The sequence below is a fragment of the Pantherophis guttatus genome, chromosome 2, assembly GCF_059756535.1.
Source record: "Pantherophis guttatus breed Tessera chromosome 2, ASM5975653v1, whole genome shotgun sequence".
In the NCBI taxonomy this organism is placed as follows: Eukaryota; Metazoa; Chordata; class Lepidosauria; order Squamata; family Colubridae; genus Pantherophis; species Pantherophis guttatus.
The window spans coordinates 109069954-109089089 of record NC_142064.1 but is presented as its reverse complement, the minus strand read 5'-3'; positions in this window follow the sequence as shown (position 1 = coordinate 109089089).

Here is a 19136-nt window from a genome sequence, read left to right as displayed (position 1 = left end):
TTGTGCTTTTCAGTCTGTGAGGAGCATGAATATGTTTTTCTTCTGTAAATCTGAGCTCTGTGTCAAAAGTTACGTTTTCTGGCTGAATTGAGCCCTACTGCAAATTCTGAGATGCACTTTGGGCTAACTCCTCACGGAAAGCTCTTCCTTGAAACTTGAAGACCTCTTTGTGCTTTTCAGACCGTGAGGAGCATGAATATGTGTTTCTTCTCCAAATCTGAGCTCTGTGTCAGAAGTTACGTTTTCTGGCTGAATTGAACCGTACTGAAAATTGTGAGATGCACTTTGGTCTAACTCCCCAGGGAAAGATCGTACTTTAAAATTGAAGGCGTTTTTGTGCTTTTCAGACCGTGAGGAGCATGAATATGTGTTTCTTCTGCAAATCTGAGCTCTGTGTCAAAAGTGACGTTTTCTGGCGGAATTGAGCCCTACTTCCAATTCTGAGATGCACATTGGTCTAACTCCCCAGGGAAAGCTCTTACTTGAAAATTGAAGGTGTTTTTGTGCTTTTCAGACCGTGAGGAGCATGAATATGTGTTTCTTCTGCAAATCTGAGCTCTGTGTCAGAAGTTACGTTTTCTGGCTGAATTGAGCCCTACTGCCAATTCTGAGATGCACTTTGGTCTAACTCCCCAGGGAAAGCTCGTAGTTGAAAAATGAAGGCGTTTTTGAGCTTTTCAGACCGTGAGGAGCATGAATATGTGTTTCTTCTACAAATCTGAGCTCTGTTCCAGAAGTTACGTTTTCCGGCTTAATTGAGCCCTACTGCCAATTCTGAGATGCACATTGGTCTAACTCCCCAGGGAAAGCTATTACTTGAAAATTGAAGGCGTTTTTGTGCTTTTCAGTCTGTGAGGAGCATGAATATGTTTTTCTTCTGTAAATCTGAGCTCTGTGTCAAAAGTTACATTTTCTGGCTGAATTGAGCCCTACTGCAAATTCTGAGATGCACTTTGGGCTAACTCCTCACGGAAAGCTCTTCCTTGGAACTTGAAGACCTTTTTGTGCTTTTCAGACCGTGAGGAGCATGAATATGTGTTTCTTCTCCAAATCTGAGCTCTGTGTCAGAAGTTACGTTTTCTGGCTGAATTGAGCCCTACTGCCAATTCTGAGATGCACTTTGGTCTAACTCCCCAGGGAAAGCTCCAACTTGAAAATTGAAGGCGTTTTTGTGCTTTTCAGACCGTGAGGAGCATGAATATGTGTTTCTTCTGCAAATCTGAGCTCTTTGTCAAAAGTTACGTTTTCTGGCGGAATTGAGCCCTACTGCCAATTCTGAGATGCACATTGGTCTAACTCCCCAGGGAAAGCTCTTACTTGAAAATTGAAGACCTCTTTGTGCTTTTCAGACCGTGAGGAGCATGAATATGTGTTTCTTCTCCAAATCTGAGCTCTGTGTCAGATGTTACGTTTTCTGGCTGAATTGAACCCTACTGCAAATTGTGAGATGCACTTTGGTCTAACTCCCCAGGGAAAGATCGTACTTTAAAATTGAAGTCGTTTTTGTGCTTTTCAGACCGTGAGGAGCATGAATATGTGTTTCTTCTGCAAATCTGAGCTCTGTGTCAGAAGTGACGTTTTCTGGCTGAATTGAGCCCTACTTCCAATTCTGAGATGCACTTTGGTCTAACTCCCCAGGGAAAGCTCGTAGTTGAAAAATGAAGGCGTTTTTGTGCTTTTCAGACCGTGAGGAGCATGAATATGTGTTTCTTCTGCAAATCTGAGCTCTTTGTCAAAAGTGACGTTTTCTGGCGGAATTGAGCCCTACTTCCAATTCTGAGATGCACTTTGGTCTAACTCCCCAGGGAAAGCTATTACTTGAAAATTGAAGGCGTTTTTGTGCTTTTCAGTCTGTGAGGAGCATGAATATGTTTTTCTTCTGCAAATCTGAGCTCTGTGTCAAAAGTTACGTTTTCTGGCTGAATTGAGCCCTACTGCAAATTCTGAGATGCACTTTGTCTAACTCCTCACGGAAAGCTCTTCCTTGAAACTTGAAGGCGTTTTTGTGCTTTTCAGACCGTGAGGAGCATGAATATGTGTTTCTTCTGCAAATCTGAGCTCTGTTTCAAAAGTTACGTTTTCTGGCTGAATTGAGCCCTACTGCCAATTCTGAGATGCACTTTGGTCTAACTCCCCAGGGAAAGCTCCAACTTGAAAATTGAAGGCGTTTTTGTGCTTTTCAGACCGTGAGGAGCATGAATATGTGTTTCTTCTGCAAATCTGAGCTCTTTGTCAAAAGTGACGTTTTCTGGCGGAATTGAGCCCTACTGCCAATTCTGAGATGCACATTGGTCTAACTCCTCACGGAAAGCTCTTCCTTGGAACTTGAAGACCTTTTTGTGCTTTTCAGACCGTGAGGAGCATGAATATGTGTTTCTTCTGCAAATCTGAGCTCTTTGTCAAAAGTGACGTTTTCTGGCTGAATTGAGCCCTACTGCCAATTCTGAGATGCACTTTGGTCTAACTCCCCAGGGAAAGCTCGTAGTTGAAAAATGAAGGCGTTTTTGAGCTTTTCAGACCGTGAGGAGCATGAATATGTGTTTCTTCTACAAATCTGAGCTCTGTTTCAGAACTTACGTTTTCTGGCTTAATTGAGCCCTACTGCCAATTCTGAGATACACATTGGTCTAACTCCCCAGGGAAAGCTCTTACTTGAAAATTGAAGGTGTTTTTGTGCTTTTCAGTCTGTGAGGAGCATGAATATGTTTTTCTTCTGTAAATCTGAGCTCTGTGTCAAAAGTTACGTTTTCTGGCTGAATTGAGCCCTACTGCAAATTCTGAGATGCACTTTGGGCTCACTCCTCACGGAAAGCTCTTCCTTGAAACTTGAAGACCTCTTTGTGCTTTTCAGACCGTGAGGAGCATGAATATGTGTTTCTTCTCCAAATCTGAGCTCTGTGTCAAAAGTTACGTTTTCTGGCTGAATTGAGCCCTACTGCAAATTCTGAGATGCACTTTGGGCTAACTCCTCACGGAAAGCTCTTCCTTGAAACTTGAAGACCTCTTTGTGCTTTTCAGACCGTGAGGAGCATGAATATGTGTTTCTTCTCCAAATCTGAGCTCTGTGTCAGAAGTTACGTTTTCTGGCTGAATTGAACCCTACTGCAAATTGTGAGATGCACTTTGGTCTAACTCCCCAGGGAAAGATCGTACTTTAAAATTGAAGGCGTTTTTGTGCTTTTCAGACCGTGAGGAGCATGAATATCTGTTTCTTTTGCAAATCTGAGCTCTTTGTCAAAAGTGACGTTTTCTGGCGGAATTGAGCCCTACTGCCAATTCTGAGATGCACATTGGTCTAACTCCCCAGGGAAAGCTCTTCCTTGAAACTTGAAGACCTCTTTGTGCTTTTCAGACCGTGAGGAGCATGAATATGTGTTTCTTCTGCAAATCTGAGCTCTGTGTCAGAAGTTACGTTTTCTGGCTGAATTGAGCCCTACTGCCAATTCTGAGATGCACTTTGGTCTAACTCCCCAGGGAAAGCTCGTAGTTGAAAAATGAAGGCGTTTTTGAGCTTTTCAGACCGTGAGGAGCATGAATATGTGTTTCTTCTACAAATCTGAGCTCTGTTCCAGAAGTTACGTTTTCCGGCTTAATTGAGCCCTACTGCCAATTCTGAGATGCACATTGGTCTAACTCCCCAGGGAAAGCTCTTACTTGAAAATTGAAGGCGTTTTTGTGCTTTTCAGTCTGTGAGGAGCATGAATATGTTTTTCTTCTGTAAATCTGAGCTCTGTGTCAAAAGTTACGTTTTCTGGCTGAATTGAGCCCTACTGCAAATTCTGAGATGCACTTTGGGCTAACTCCTCACGGAAAGCTCTTCCTTGGAACTTGAAGACCTTTTTGTGCTTTTCAGACCGTGAGGAGCATGAATATGTGTTTCTTCTGCAAATCTGAGCTCTTTGTCAAAAGTTACGTTTTCTGGCTGAATTGAGCCCTACTGCCAATTCTGAGATGCACTTTGGTCTAACTCCCCAGGGAAAGCTCGTAGTTGAAAAATGAAGGCGTTTTTGAGCTTTTCAGACCGTGAGGAGCATGAATATGTGTTTCTTCTACAAATCTGAGCTCTATTTCAGAACTTACGTTTTCTGGCTTAATTGAGCCCTACTGCCAATTCTGAGATACACATTGGTCTAACTCCCCAGGGAAAGCTCTTACTTGAAAATTGAAGGCGTTTTTGTGCTTTTCAGTCTGTGAGGAGCATGAATATGTTTTTCTTCTGTAAATCTGAGCTCTGTGTCAAAAGTTACGTTTTCTGGCTGAATTGAGCCCTACTGCAAATTCTGAGATGCACTTTGGGCTAACTCCTCACGGAAAGCTCTTCCTTGAAACTTGAAGACCTCTTTGTGCTTTTCAGACCGTGAGGAGCATGAATATGTGTTTCTTCTCCAAATCTGAGCTCTGTGTCAGAAGTTACGTTTTCTGGCTGAATTGAACCCTACTGCAAATTGTGAGATGCACTTTGGTCTAACTCCCCAGGGAAAGATCGTACTTTAAAATTGAAGGCGTTTTTGTGCTTTTCAGACCGTGAGGAGCATGAATATGTGTTTCTTCTGCAAATCTGAGCTCTGTGTCAGAAGTTACGTTTTCTGGCTGAATTGAGCCCTACTGCCAATTTTGAGATGCACTTTGGTCTAACTCCCCAGGGAAAGCTCTTACTTGACACTTGAAGGCGTTTTTGTGCTTTTCAGACCGTGAGGAGCATGAATATGTGTTTCTTCTGCAAATCTGAGCTCTTTGTCAAAAGTGACGTTTTCTGGCTGAATTGAGCCCTACTGCCAATTCTGAGATGCACTTTGGTCTAACTCCCCAGGGAAAGCTCTTACTTGAAACTTGAAGGCGTTTTTGTGCTTTTCAGACCGTGAGGAGCATGAATATGTGTTTCTTCTCCAAATCTGAGCTCTGTGTCAAAAGTTACGTTTTCTGGCTGAATTGAGCCCTACTGCCAATTCTGAGATGCACTTTGGTCTAACTCCCGAGGGAAAGCTCGTAGTTGAAAAATGAAGGCGTTTTTGAGCTTTTCAGACCGTGAGGAGCATGAATATGTGTTTCTTCTACAAATCTGAGCTCTGTTTCAGAACTTACGTTTTCTGGCTTAATTGAGCCCTACTGCCAATTCTGAGATACACATTGGTCTAACTCCCCAGGGAAAGCTCTTACTTGAAAATTGAAGGCGTTTTTGTGCTTTTCAGTCTGTGAGGAGCATGAATATGTTTTTCTTCTGTAAATCTGAGCTCTGTGTCAAAAGTTACGTTTTCTGGCTGAATTGAGCCCTACTGCAAATTCTGAGATGCACTTTGGGCTAACTCCTCACGGAAAGCTCTTCCTTGGAACTTGAAGACCTTTTTGTGCTTTTCAGACCGTGAGGAGCATGAATATGTGTTTCTTCTGCAAATCTGAGCTCTTTGTCAAAAGTTACGTTTTCTGGCTGAATTGAGCCCTACTGCCAATTCTGAGATGCACTTTGGTCTAACTCCCCAGGGAAAGCTCGTAGTTGAAAAATGAAGGCGTTTTTGAGCTTTTCAGACCGTGAGGAGCATGAATATGTGTTTCTTCTACAAATCTGAGCTCTATTTCAGAACTTACGTTTTCTGGCTTAATTGAGCCCTACTGCCAATTCTGAGATACACATTGGTCTAACTCCCCAGGGAAAGCTCTTACTTGAAAATTGAAGGCGTTTTTGTGCTTTTCAGTCTGTGAGGAGCATGAATATGTTTTTCTTCTGTAAATCTGAGCTCTGTGTCAAAAGTTACGTTTTCTGGCTGAATTGAGCCCTACTGCAAATTCTGAGATGCACTTTGGGCTAACTCCTCACGGAAAGCTCTTCCTTGAAACTTGAAGACCTCTTTGTGCTTTTCAGACCGTGAGGAGCATGAATATGTGTTTCTTCTCCAAATCTGAGCTCTGTGTCAGAAGTTACGTTTTCTGGCTGAATTGAACCCTACTGCAAATTGTGAGATGCACTTTGGTCTAATTCCCAGGGAAAGATCGTACTTTAAAATTGAAGGCGTTTTTGTGCTTTTCAGACCGTGAGGAGCATGAATATGTGTTTCTTCTGCAAATCTGAGCTCTGTGTCAGAAGTTACGTTTTCTGGCTGAATTGAGCCCTACTGCCAATTTTGAGATGCACTTTGGTCTAACTCCCCAGGGAAAGCTCTTACTTGACACTTGAAGGCGTTTTTGTGCTTTTCAGACCGTGAGGAGCATGAATATGTGTTTCTTCTGCAAATCTGAGCTCTTTGTCAAAAGTGACGTTTTCTGGCGGAATTGAGCCCTACTTCCAATTCTGAGATGCACATTGGTCTAACTCCCCAGGGAAAGCTCTTACTTGAAAATTGAAGGTGTTTTTGTGCTTTTCAGACCGTGAGGAGCATGAATATGTGTTTCTTCTCCAAATCTGAGCTCTGTGTCAGAAGTTACGTTTTCTGGCTGAATTGAGCCCTACTGCCAATTCTGAGATGCACTTTGGTCTAACTCCCCAGGGAAAGCTCCAACTTGAAAATTGAAGACGTTTTTGTGCTTTTCAGACCGTGAGGAGCATGAATATGTGTTTCTTCTGCAAATCTGAGCTCTGTGTCAAAAGTTACGTTTTCTGGCTGAATTGAGCCCTACTGCCAATTCTGAGATGCACTTTGGTCTAACTCCCCAGGGAAAGCTCTTACTTGAAACTTGAAGGCGTTTTTGTGCTTTTCAGACCGTGAGGAGCATGAATATGTGTTTCTTCTCCAAATCTGAGCTCTGTGTCAAAAGTTACGTTTTCTGGCTGAATTGAGCCCTACTGCCAATTCTGAGATGCACTTTGGTCTAACTCCCGAGGGAAAGCTCGTAGTTGAAAAATGAAGGCGTTTTTGAGCTTTTCAGACCGTGAGGAGCATGAATATGTGTTTCTTCTACAAATCTGAGCTCTGTTTCAGAACTTACGTTTTCTGGCTTAATTGAGCCCTACTGCCAATTCTGAGATACACATTGGTCTAACTCCCCAGGGAAAGCTCTTACTTGAAAATTGAAGGCGTTTTTGTGCTTTTCAGTCTGTGAGGAGCATGAATATGTTTTTCTTCTGTAAATCTGAGCTCTGTGTCAAACGTTACGTTTTCTGGCTGAATTGAGCCCTACTGCCAATTCTGAGATGCACTTTGGTCTAACTCCCCAGGGAAAGCTCTTACTTGAAACTTGAATGCGTTTTTGTGCTTTTCAGACCGTGAGGAGCATGAATATGTGTTTCTTCTGCAAATCTGAGCTCTTTGTCAAAAGTGACGTTTTCTGGCGGAATTGAGCCCTACTTCCAATTCTGAGATGCACTTTGGTCTAACTCCCCAGGGAAAGCTATTACTTGAAAATTGAAGGCGTTTTTGTGCTTTTCAGTCTGTGAGGAGCATGAATATGTTTTTCTTCTGCAAATCTGAGCTCTGTGTCAAAAGTTACGTTTTCTGGCTGAATTGAGCCCTACTGCAAATTCTGAGATGCACTTTGTCTAACTCCTCACGGAAAGCTCTTCCTTGAAACTTGAAGGCGTTTTTGTGCTTTTCAGACCGTGAGGAGCATGAATATGTGTTTCTTCTGCAAATCTGAGCTCTGTTTCAAAAGTTACGTTTTCTGGCTGAATTGAGCCCTACTGCCAATTCTGAGATGCACTTTGGTCTAACTCCCCAGGGAAAGCTCCAACTTGAAAATTGAAGGCGTTTTTGTGCTTTTCAGACCGTGAGGAGCATGAATATGTGTTTCTTCTGCAAATCTGAGCTCTTTGTCAAAAGTGACGTTTTCTGGCGGAATTGAGCCCTACTGCCAATTCTGAGATGCACATTGGTCTAACTCCTCACGGAAAGCTCTTCCTTGGAACTTGAAGACCTTTTTGTGCTTTTCAGACCGTGAGGAGCATGAATATGTGTTTCTTCTGCAAATCTGAGCTCTTTGTCAAAAGTGACGTTTTCTGGCTGAATTGAGCCCTACTGCCAATTCTGAGATGCACTTTGGTCTAACTCCCCAGGGAAAGCTCGTAGTTGAAAAATGAAGGCGTTTTTGAGCTTTTCAGACCGTGAGGAGCATGAATATGTGTTTCTTCTACAAATCTGAGCTCTGTTTCAGAACTTACGTTTTCTGGCTTAATTGAGCCCTACTGCCAATTCTGAGATACACATTGGTCTAACTCCCCAGGGAAAGCTCTTACTTGAAAATTGAAGGTGTTTTTGTGCTTTTCAGTCTGTGAGGAGCATGAATATGTTTTTCTTCTGTAAATCTGAGCTCTGTGTCAAAAGTTACGTTTTCTGGCTGAATTGAGCCCTACTGCAAATTCTGAGATGCACTTTGGGCTCACTCCTCACGGAAAGCTCTTCCTTGAAACTTGAAGACCTCTTTGTGCTTTTCAGACCGTGAGGAGCATGAATATGTGTTTCTTCTCCAAATCTGAGCTCTGTGTCAAAAGTTACGTTTTCTGGCTGAATTGAGCCCTACTGCAAATTCTGAGATGCACTTTGGGCTAACTCCTCACGGAAAGCTCTTCCTTGAAACTTGAAGACCTCTTTGTGCTTTTCAGACCGTGAGGAGCATGAATATGTGTTTCTTCTCCAAATCTGAGCTCTGTGTCAGAAGTTACGTTTTCTGGCTGAATTGAACCCTACTGCAAATTGTGAGATGCACTTTGGTCTAACTCCCCAGGGAAAGATCGTACTTTAAAATTGAAGGCGTTTTTGTGCTTTTCAGACCGTGAGGAGCATGAATATCTGTTTCTTTTGCAAATCTGAGCTCTTTGTCAAAAGTGACGTTTTCTGGCGGAATTGAGCCCTACTGCCAATTCTGAGATGCACATTGGTCTAACTCCCCAGGGAAAGCTCTTCCTTGAAACTTGAAGACCTCTTTGTGCTTTTCAGACCGTGAGGAGCATGAATATGTGTTTCTTCTGCAAATCTGAGCTCTGTGTCAGAAGTTACGTTTTCTGGCTGAATTGAGCCCTACTGCCAATTCTGAGATGCACTTTGGTCTAACTCCCCAGGGAAAGCTCGTAGTTGAAAAATGAAGGCGTTTTTGAGCTTTTCAGACCGTGAGGAGCATGAATATGTGTTTCTTCTACAAATCTGAGCTCTGTTCCAGAAGTTACGTTTTCCGGCTTAATTGAGCCCTACTGCCAATTCTGAGATGCACATTGGTCTAACTCCCCAGGGAAAGCTCTTACTTGAAAATTGAAGGCGTTTTTGTGCTTTTCAGTCTGTGAGGAGCATGAATATGTTTTTCTTCTGTAAATCTGAGCTCTGTGTCAAAAGTTACGTTTTCTGGCTGAATTGAGCCCTACTGCAAATTCTGAGATGCACTTTGGGCTAACTCCTCACGGAAAGCTCTTCCTTGGAACTTGAAGACCTTTTTGTGCTTTTCAGACCGTGAGGAGCATGAATATGTGTTTCTTCTGCAAATCTGAGCTCTTTGTCAAAAGTTACGTTTTCTGGCTGAATTGAGCCCTACTGCCAATTCTGAGATGCACTTTGGTCTAACTCCCCAGGGAAAGCTCGTAGTTGAAAAATGAAGGCGTTTTTGAGCTTTTCAGACCGTGAGGAGCATGAATATGTGTTTCTTCTACAAATCTGAGCTCTATTTCAGAACTTACGTTTTCTGGCTTAATTGAGCCCTACTGCCAATTCTGAGATACACATTGGTCTAACTCCCCAGGGAAAGCTCTTACTTGAAAATTGAAGGCGTTTTTGTGCTTTTCAGTCTGTGAGGAGCATGAATATGTTTTTCTTCTGTAAATCTGAGCTCTGTGTCAAAAGTTACGTTTTCTGGCTGAATTGAGCCCTACTGCAAATTCTGAGATGCACTTTGGGCTAACTCCTCACGGAAAGCTCTTCCTTGAAACTTGAAGACCTCTTTGTGCTTTTCAGACCGTGAGGAGCATGAATATGTGTTTCTTCTCCAAATCTGAGCTCTGTGTCAGAAGTTACGTTTTCTGGCTGAATTGAACCCTACTGCAAATTGTGAGATGCACTTTGGTCTAACTCCCCAGGGAAAGATCGTACTTTAAAATTGAAGGCGTTTTTGTGCTTTTCAGACCGTGAGGAGCATGAATATGTGTTTCTTCTGCAAATCTGAGCTCTGTGTCAGAAGTTACGTTTTCTGGCTGAATTGAGCCCTACTGCCAATTTTGAGATGCACTTTGGTCTAACTCCCCAGGGAAAGCTCTTACTTGACACTTGAAGGCGTTTTTGTGCTTTTCAGACCGTGAGGAGCATGAATATGTGTTTCTTCTGCAAATCTGAGCTCTTTGTCAAAAGTGACGTTTTCTGGCTGAATTGAGCCCTACTGCCAATTCTGAGATGCACTTTGGTCTAACTCCCCAGGGAAAGCTCTTACTTGAAACTTGAAGGCGTTTTTGTGCTTTTCAGACCGTGAGGAGCATGAATATGTGTTTCTTCTCCAAATCTGAGCTCTGTGTCAAAAGTTACGTTTTCTGGCTGAATTGAGCCCTACTGCCAATTCTGAGATGCACTTTGGTCTAACTCCCGAGGGAAAGCTCGTAGTTGAAAAATGAAGGCGTTTTTGAGCTTTTCAGACCGTGAGGAGCATGAATATGTGTTTCTTCTACAAATCTGAGCTCTGTTTCAGAACTTACGTTTTCTGGCTTAATTGAGCCCTACTGCCAATTCTGAGATACACATTGGTCTAACTCCCCAGGGAAAGCTCTTACTTGAAAATTGAAGGCGTTTTTGTGCTTTTCAGTCTGTGAGGAGCATGAATATGTTTTTCTTCTGTAAATCTGAGCTCTGTGTCAAAAGTTACGTTTTCTGGCTGAATTGAGCCCTACTGCAAATTCTGAGATGCACTTTGGGCTAACTCCTCACGGAAAGCTCTTCCTTGGAACTTGAAGACCTTTTTGTGCTTTTCAGACCGTGAGGAGCATGAATATGTGTTTCTTCTGCAAATCTGAGCTCTTTGTCAAAAGTTACGTTTTCTGGCTGAATTGAGCCCTACTGCCAATTCTGAGATGCACTTTGGTCTAACTCCCCAGGGAAAGCTCGTAGTTGAAAAATGAAGGCGTTTTTGAGCTTTTCAGACCGTGAGGAGCATGAATATGTGTTTCTTCTACAAATCTGAGCTCTATTTCAGAACTTACGTTTTCTGGCTTAATTGAGCCCTACTGCCAATTCTGAGATACACATTGGTCTAACTCCCCAGGGAAAGCTCTTACTTGAAAATTGAAGGCGTTTTTGTGCTTTTCAGTCTGTGAGGAGCATGAATATGTTTTTCTTCTGTAAATCTGAGCTCTGTGTCAAAAGTTACGTTTTCTGGCTGAATTGAGCCCTACTGCAAATTCTGAGATGCACTTTGGGCTAACTCCTCACGGAAAGCTCTTCCTTGAAACTTGAAGACCTCTTTGTGCTTTTCAGACCGTGAGGAGCATGAATATGTGTTTCTTCTCCAAATCTGAGCTCTGTGTCAGAAGTTACATTTTCTGGCTGAATTGAACCCTACTGCAAATTGTGAGATGCACTTTGGTCTAACTCCCCAGGGAAAGATCGTACTTTAAAATTGAAGGCGTTTTTGTGCTTTTCAGACCGTGAGGAGCATGAATATGTGTTTCTTCTGCAAATCTGAGCTCTGTGTCAGAAGTTACGTTTTCTGGCTGAATTGAGCCCTACTGCCAATTTTGAGATGCACTTTGGTCTAACTCCCCAGGGAAAGCTCTTACTTGACACTTGAAGGCGTTTTTGTGCTTTTCAGACCGTGAGGAGCATGAATATGTGTTTCTTCTGCAAATCTGAGCTCTTTGTCAAAAGTGACGTTTTCTGGCGGAATTGAGCCCTACTTCCAATTCTGAGATGCACATTGGTCTAACTCCCCAGGGAAAGCTCTTACTTGAAAATTGAAGGTGTTTTTGTGCTTTTCAGACCGTGAGGAGCATGAATATGTGTTTCTTCTCCAAATCTGAGCTCTGTGTCAGAAGTTACGTTTTCTGGCTGAATTGAGCCCTACTGCCAATTCTGAGATGCACTTTGGTCTAACTCCCCAGGGAAAGCTCCAACTTGAAAATTGAAGACGTTTTTGTGCTTTTCAGACCGTGAGGAGCATGAATATGTGTTTCTTCTGCAAATCTGAGCTCTGTGTCAAAAGTTACGTTTTCTGGCTGAATTGAGCCCTACTGCCAATTCTGAGATGCACTTTGGTCTAACTCCCCAGGGAAAGCTCTTACTTGAAACTTGAAGGCGTTTTTGTGCTTTTCAGACCGTGAGGAGCATGAATATGTGTTTCTTCTCCAAATCTGAGCTCTGTGTCAAAAGTTACGTTTTCTGGCTGAATTGAGCCCTACTGCCAATTCTGAGATGCACTTTGGTCTAACTCCCGAGGGAAAGCTCGTAGTTGAAAAATGAAGGCGTTTTTGAGCTTTTCAGACCGTGAGGAGCATGAATATGTGTTTCTTCTACAAATCTGAGCTCTGTTTCAGAACTTACGTTTTCTGGCTTAATTGAGCCCTACTGCCAATTCTGAGATACACATTGGTCTAACTCCCCAGGGAAAGCTCTTACTTGAAAATTGAAGGCGTTTTTGTGCTTTTCAGTCTGTGAGGAGCATGAATATGTTTTTCTTCTGTAAATCTGAGCTCTGTGTCAAAAGTTACGTTTTCTGGCTGAATTGAGCCCTACTGCCAATTCTGAGATGCACTTTGGTCTAACTCCCCAGGGAAAGCTCTTACTTGAAACTTGAATGCGTTTTTGTGCTTTTCAGACCGTGAGGAGCATGAATATGTGTTTCTTCTCCAAATCTGAGCTCTGTGTCAGAAGTTACGTTTTCTGGCTGAATTGAACCCTACTGCAAATTGTGAGATGCACTTTGGTCTAACTCCCCAGGGAAAGATCGTACTTTAAAATTGAAGGCGTTTTTGTGCTTTTCAGACCGTGAGGAGCATGAATATGTGTTTCTTCTGCAAATCTGAGCTCTGTGTCAGAAGTTACGTTTTCTGGCTGAATTGAGCCCTACTGCCAATTTTGAGATGCACTTTGGTCTAACTCCCCAGGGAAAGCTCTTACTTGAAACTTGAAGACCTCTTTGTGCTTTTCAGACCGTGAGGAGCATGAATATGTGTTTCTTCTCCAAATCTGAGCTCAGTGTCAGAAGTTACGTTTTCTGGCTGAATTGAACCGTACTGCAAATTGTGAGATGCACTTTGGTCTAACTCCCCAGGGAAAGATCGTACTTTAAAATTGAAGGCGTTTTTGTGCTTTTCAGACCGTGAGGAGCATGAATATGTGTTTCTTCTGCAAATCTGAGCTCTGTGTCAGAAGTTACGTTTTCTGGCTGAATTGAGCCCTACTGCCAATTTTGAGATGCACTTTGGTCTAACTCCCCAGGGAAAGCTCTTACTTGAAACTTGAAGGCGTTTTTGTGCTTTTCAGACCGTGAGGAGCATGAATATGTGTTTCTTCTGCAAATCTGAGCTCTTTGTCAAAAGTGACGTTTTCTGGCGGAATTGAGCCCTACTTCCAATTCTGAGATGCACATTGGTCTAACTCCCCAGGGAAAGCTCTTACTTGAAAATTGAAGGTGTTTTTGTGCTTTTCAGACCGTGAGGAGCATGAATATGTGTTTCTTCTCCAAATCTGAGCTCAGTGTCAGAAGTTACGTTTTCTGGCTGAATTGAACCGTACTGCAAATTGTGAGATGCACTTTGGTCTAACTCCCCAGGGAAAGATCGTACTTTAAAATTGAAGGCGTTTTTGTGCTTTTCAGACCGTGAGGAGCATGAATATGTGTTTCTTCTGCAAATCTGAGCTCTGTGTCAGAAGTTACGTTTTCTGGCTGAATTGAGCCCTACTGCCAATTTTGAGATGCACTTTGGTCTAACTCCCCAGGGAAAGCTCTTACTTGAAACTTGAAGGCGTTTTTGTGCTTTTCAGACCGTGAGGAGCATGAATATGTGTTTCTTCTGCAAATCTGAGCTCTTTGTCAAAAGTGACGTTTTCTGGCGGAATTGAGCCCTACTTCCAATTCTGAGATGCACATTGGTCTAACTCCCCAGGGAAAGCTCTTACTTGAAACTTGAAGGCGTTTTTGTGCTTTTCAGACCGTGAGGAGCATGAATATGTGTTTCTTCTGCAAATCTGAGCTCTGTGTCAAAAGTTACGTTTTCTGGCTGAATTGAGCCCTACTGCAAATTCTGAGATGCACTTTGTCTAACTCCTCACGGAAAGCTCTTCCTTGAAACTTGAAGACCTTTTTGTGCTTTTCAGACCGTGAGGAGCATGAATATGTGTTTCTTCTCCAAATCTGAGCTCTGTGTCAGAAGTTACGTTTTCTGGCTGAATTGAACCCTACTGCAAATTGTGGATGCACTTTGGTCTAACTCCCCAGGGAAAGATTGTACTTGAAAATTGAAGGCGTTTTTGTGCTTTTCAGACCGTGAGGAGCATGAATATGTGTTTCTTCTTCAAATCTGAGCTCTGTGTCAGAAGTTACGTTTTCTGGCTGAATTGAGCCCTACTGCCAATTCTGAGATGCACTTTGGTCTAACTCCCCAGGGAAAGCTCTTACTTGAAACTTGAAGGCGTTTTTGTGCTTTTCAGACCGTGAGGAGCATGAATATGTGTTTCTTCTGCAAATCTGAGCTCTGTGTCAAAAGTTACGTTTTTTGGCTGAATTGAGCCCTACTGCCAATTCTGAGATGCACATTGGTCTAACTCCCCAGGGAAAGCTCCTACTTGAAAATTGAAGGCGTTTTTGTGCTTTTCAGACCGTGAGGAGCATGAATATGTGTTTCTTCTGCAAATCTGAGCTCTGTGTCAAAAGTTACGTTTTCTGGCTGAATTGAGCCCTACTGCCAATTCTGAGATGCACTTTGGTCTAACTCCCCAGGGAAAGCTCCTACTTGAAAATTGAAGGCGTTTTTGTGCTTTTCAGACTGTGAGGAGCATGAATATGTGTTTCTTCTGCAAATCTGAGCTCTTTGACAAAAGTTACGTTTTCTGGCTGAATTGAGCCCTACTTCCAATTCTGAGATGCACTTTGGTCTAACTCCCCAGGGAAAGCTCGTAGTTGAAAAATGAAGGCGTTTTTGTGCTTTTCAGACCGTGAGGAGCATGAATATGTGTTTCTTCTGCAAATCTGAGCTCTGTTTCAGAAGTTACGTTTTCTGGCTTAATTGAGCCCTACTTCCAATTCTGAGATGCACATTGGTCTAACTCCCCAGGGAAAGCTATTACTTGAAAATTGAAGGCGTTTTTGTGCTTTTCAGTCTGTGAGGAGCATGAATATGTTTTTCTTCTGTAAATCTGAGCTCTGTGTCAAAAGTTACGTTTTCTGGCTGAATTGAGCCCTACTGCAAATTCTGAGATGCACTTTGGGCTAACTCCTCACGGAAAGCTCTTCCTTGAAACTTGAAGACCTTTTTGTGCTTTTCAGAACGTGAGGAGCATGAATATGTGTTTCTTCTCCAAATCTGAGCTCTGTGTCAAAAGTTACGTTTTCTGGCTGAATTGAGCCCTACTGCCAATTCTGAGATGCACTTTGGTCTAACTCCCCAGGGAAAGATCGTACTTGAAAATTGAAGGCGTTTTTGTGCTTTTCAGACTGTGAGGAGCATGAATATGTGTTTCTTCTGCAAATCTGAGCTCTTTCTCAAAAGTTGCATTGTCTGGCTGAATTGAGCCCTACTGCATATTCTGAGATGCACTTTGGTCTATCTCCCCAGGTAAAGCTCGTACTTGAAAATTGAAGGCGTTTTTGTGCTTTTCAGACCGTGAGGAGCATGAATATGTGTTTCTTCTCAAAATCTGAGCTCTGTGTCAGAAGTTACGTTTTCTGGCTGAATTGAGCCCTACTGCCAATTTTGAGATGCACTTTGGTCTAACTCCCCAGGGAAAGCTCTTACTTGAAACTTGAAGGCGTTTTTGTGCTTTTCAGACCGTGAGGAGCATGAATATGTGTTTCTTCTGCAAATCTGAGCTCTTTGTCAAAAGTTACGTTTTCTGGCGGAATTGAGCCCTACTTCCAATTCTGAGATGCACATTGGTCTAACTCCCCAGGGAAAGCTCTTACTTGAAAATTGAAGGTGTTTTTGTGCTTTTCAGACCGTGAGGAGCATGAATATGTGTTTCTTCTGCAAATCTGAGCTCTGTGTCAGAAGTTACGTTTTCTGGCTGAATTGAGCCCTACTGCCAATTCTGAGATGCACTTTGGTCTAACTCCCCAGGGAAAGCTCTTACTTGAAACTTGAATGTGTTTTTGTGCTTTTCAGACCGTGAGGAGCATGAATATGTGTTTCTTCTCCAAATCTGAGCTCTGTGTCAGAAGTTACGTTTTCTGGCTGAATTGAACCCTACTGCAAATTGTGAGATGCACTTTGGTCTAACTCCCCAGGGAAAGATCGTACTTTAAAATTGAAGGTGTTTTTGTGCTTTTCAGACCGTGAGGAGCATGAATATGTGTTTCTTCTGCAAATCTGAGCTCTGTGTCAGAAGTTACGTTTTCTGGCTGAATTGAGCCCTACTGCCAATTTTGAGATGCACTTTGGTCTAACTCCCCAGGGAAAGCTCTTACTTGAAACTTGAAGACCTCTTTGTGCTTTTCAGACCGTGAGGAGCATGAATATGTGTTTCTTCTCCAAATCTGAGCTCAGTGTCAGAAGTTACGTTTTCTGGCTGAATTGAACCGTACTGCAAATTGTGAGATGCACTTTGGTCTAACTCCCCAGGGAAAGATCGTACTTTAAAATTGAAGGCGTTTTTGTGCTTTTCAGACCGTGAGGAGCATGAATATGTGTTTCTTCTGCAAATCTGAGCTCTGTGTCAGAAGTTACGTTTTCTGGCTGAATTGAGCCCTACTGCCAATTTTGAGATGCACTTTGGTCTAACTCCCCAGGGAAAGCTCTTACTTGAAACTTGAAGGCGTTTTTGTGCTTTTCAGACCGTGAGGAGCATGAATATGTGTTTCTTCTGCAAATCTGAGCTCTTTGTCAAAAGTGACGTTTTCTGGCGGAATTGAGCCCTACTTCCAATTCTGAGATGCACATTGGTCTAACTCCCCAGGGAAAGCTCTTACTTGAAAATTGAAGGTGTTTTTGTGCTTTTCAGACCGTGAGGAGCATGAATATGTGTTTCTTCTCCAAATCTGAGCTCAGTGTCAGAAGTTACGTTTTCTGGCTGAATTGAACCGTACTGCAAATTGTGAGATGCACTTTGGTCTAACTCCCCAGGGAAAGATCGTACTTTAAAATTGAAGGCGTTTTTGTGCTTTTCAGACCGTGAGGAGCATGAATATGTGTTTCTTCTGCAAATCTGAGCTCTGTGTCAGAAGTTACGTTTTCTGGCTGAATTGAGCCCTACTGCCAATTTTGAGATGCACTTTGGTCTAACTCCCCAGGGAAAGCTCTTACTTGAAACTTGAAGGCGTTTTTGTGCTTTTCAGACCGTGAGGAGCATGAATATGTGTTTCTTCTGCAAATCTGAGCTCTTTGTCAAAAGTGACGTTTTCTGGCGGAATTGAGCCCTACTTCCAATTCTGAGATGCACATTGGTCTAACTCCCCAGGGAAAGCTCTTACTTGAAACTTGAAGGCGTTTTTGTGCTTTTCAGACCGTGAGGAGCATGAATATGTGTTTCTTCTGCAAATCTGAGCTCTGTGTCAAAAGTTACGTTTTCTGGCTGAATTGAGCCCTACTGCAAATTCTGAGATGCACTTTGTCTAACTCCTCACGGAAAGCTCTTCCTTGAAACTTGAAGACCTTTTTGTGCTTTTCAGACCGTGAGGAGCATGAATATGTGTTTCTTCTCCAAATCTGAGCTCTGTGTCAGAAGTTACGTTTTCTGGCTGAATTGAACCCTACTGCAAATTGTGGATGCACTTTGGTCTAACTCCCCAGGGAAAGATTGTACTTGAAAATTGAAGGCGTTTTTGTGCTTTTCAGACCGTGAGGAGCATGAATATGTGTTTCTTCTTCAAATCTGAGCTCTGTGTCAGAAGTTACGTTTTCTGGCTGAATTGAGCCCTACTGCCAATTCTGAGATGCACTTTGGTCTAACTCCCCAGGGAAAGCTCTTACTTGAAACTTGAAGGCGTTTTTGTGCTTTTCAGACCGTGAGGAGCATGAATATGTGTTTCTTCTGCAAATCTGAGCTCTGTGTCAAAAGTTACGTTTTTTGGCTGAATTGAGCCCTACTGCCAATTCTGAGATGCACATTGGTCTAACTCCCCAGGGAAAGCTCCTACTTGAAAATTGAAGGCGTTTTTGTGCTTTTCAGACCGTGAGGAGCATGAATATGTGTTTCTTCTGCAAATCTGAGCTCTGTGTCAAAAGTTACGTTTTCTGGCTGAATTGAGCCCTACTGCCAATTCTGAGATGCACTTTGGTCTAACTCCCCAGGGAAAGCTCCTACTTGTAAATTGAAGGCGTTTTTGTGCTTTTCAGACTGTGAGGAGCATGAATATGTGTTTCTTCTGCAAATCTGAGCTCTTTGACAAAAGTTACGTTTTCTGGCTGAATTGAGCCCTACTTCCAATTCTGAGATGCACTTTGGTCTAACTCCCCAGGGAAAGCTCGTAGTTGAAAAATGAAGGCGTTTTTGTGCTTTTCAGACCGTGAGGAGCATGAATATGTGTTTCTTCTGCAAATCTGAGCTCTGTTTCAGAAGTTACGTTTTCTGGCTTAATTGAGCCCTACTTCCAATTCTGAGATGCACATTGCTCTAACTCCCCAGGGAAAGCTATTACTTGAAAATTGAAGGCGTTTTTGTGCTTTTCAGTCTGTGAGGAGCATGAATATGTTTTTCTTCTGTAAATCTGAGCTCTGTGTCAAAAGTTACGTTTTCTGGCTGAATTGAGCCCTACTGCAAATTCTGAGATGCACTTTGGGCTAACTCCTCACGGAAAGCTCTTCCTTGAAACTTGAAGACCTTTTTGTGCTTTTCAGACCGTGAGGAGCATGAATATGTGTTTCTTCTCCAAATCTGAGCTCTGTGTCAAAAGTTACGTTTTCTGGCTGAATTGAGCCCTACTGCCAATTCTGAGATGCACTTTGGTCTAACTCCCCAGGGAAAGCTCCTACTTGAAAATTGAAGGCGTTTTTGTGCTTTTCAGACTGTGAGGAGCATGAATATGTGTTTCTTCTGCAAATCTGAGCTCTTTGACAAAAGTTACGTTTTCTGGCTGAATTGAGCCCTACTTCCAAT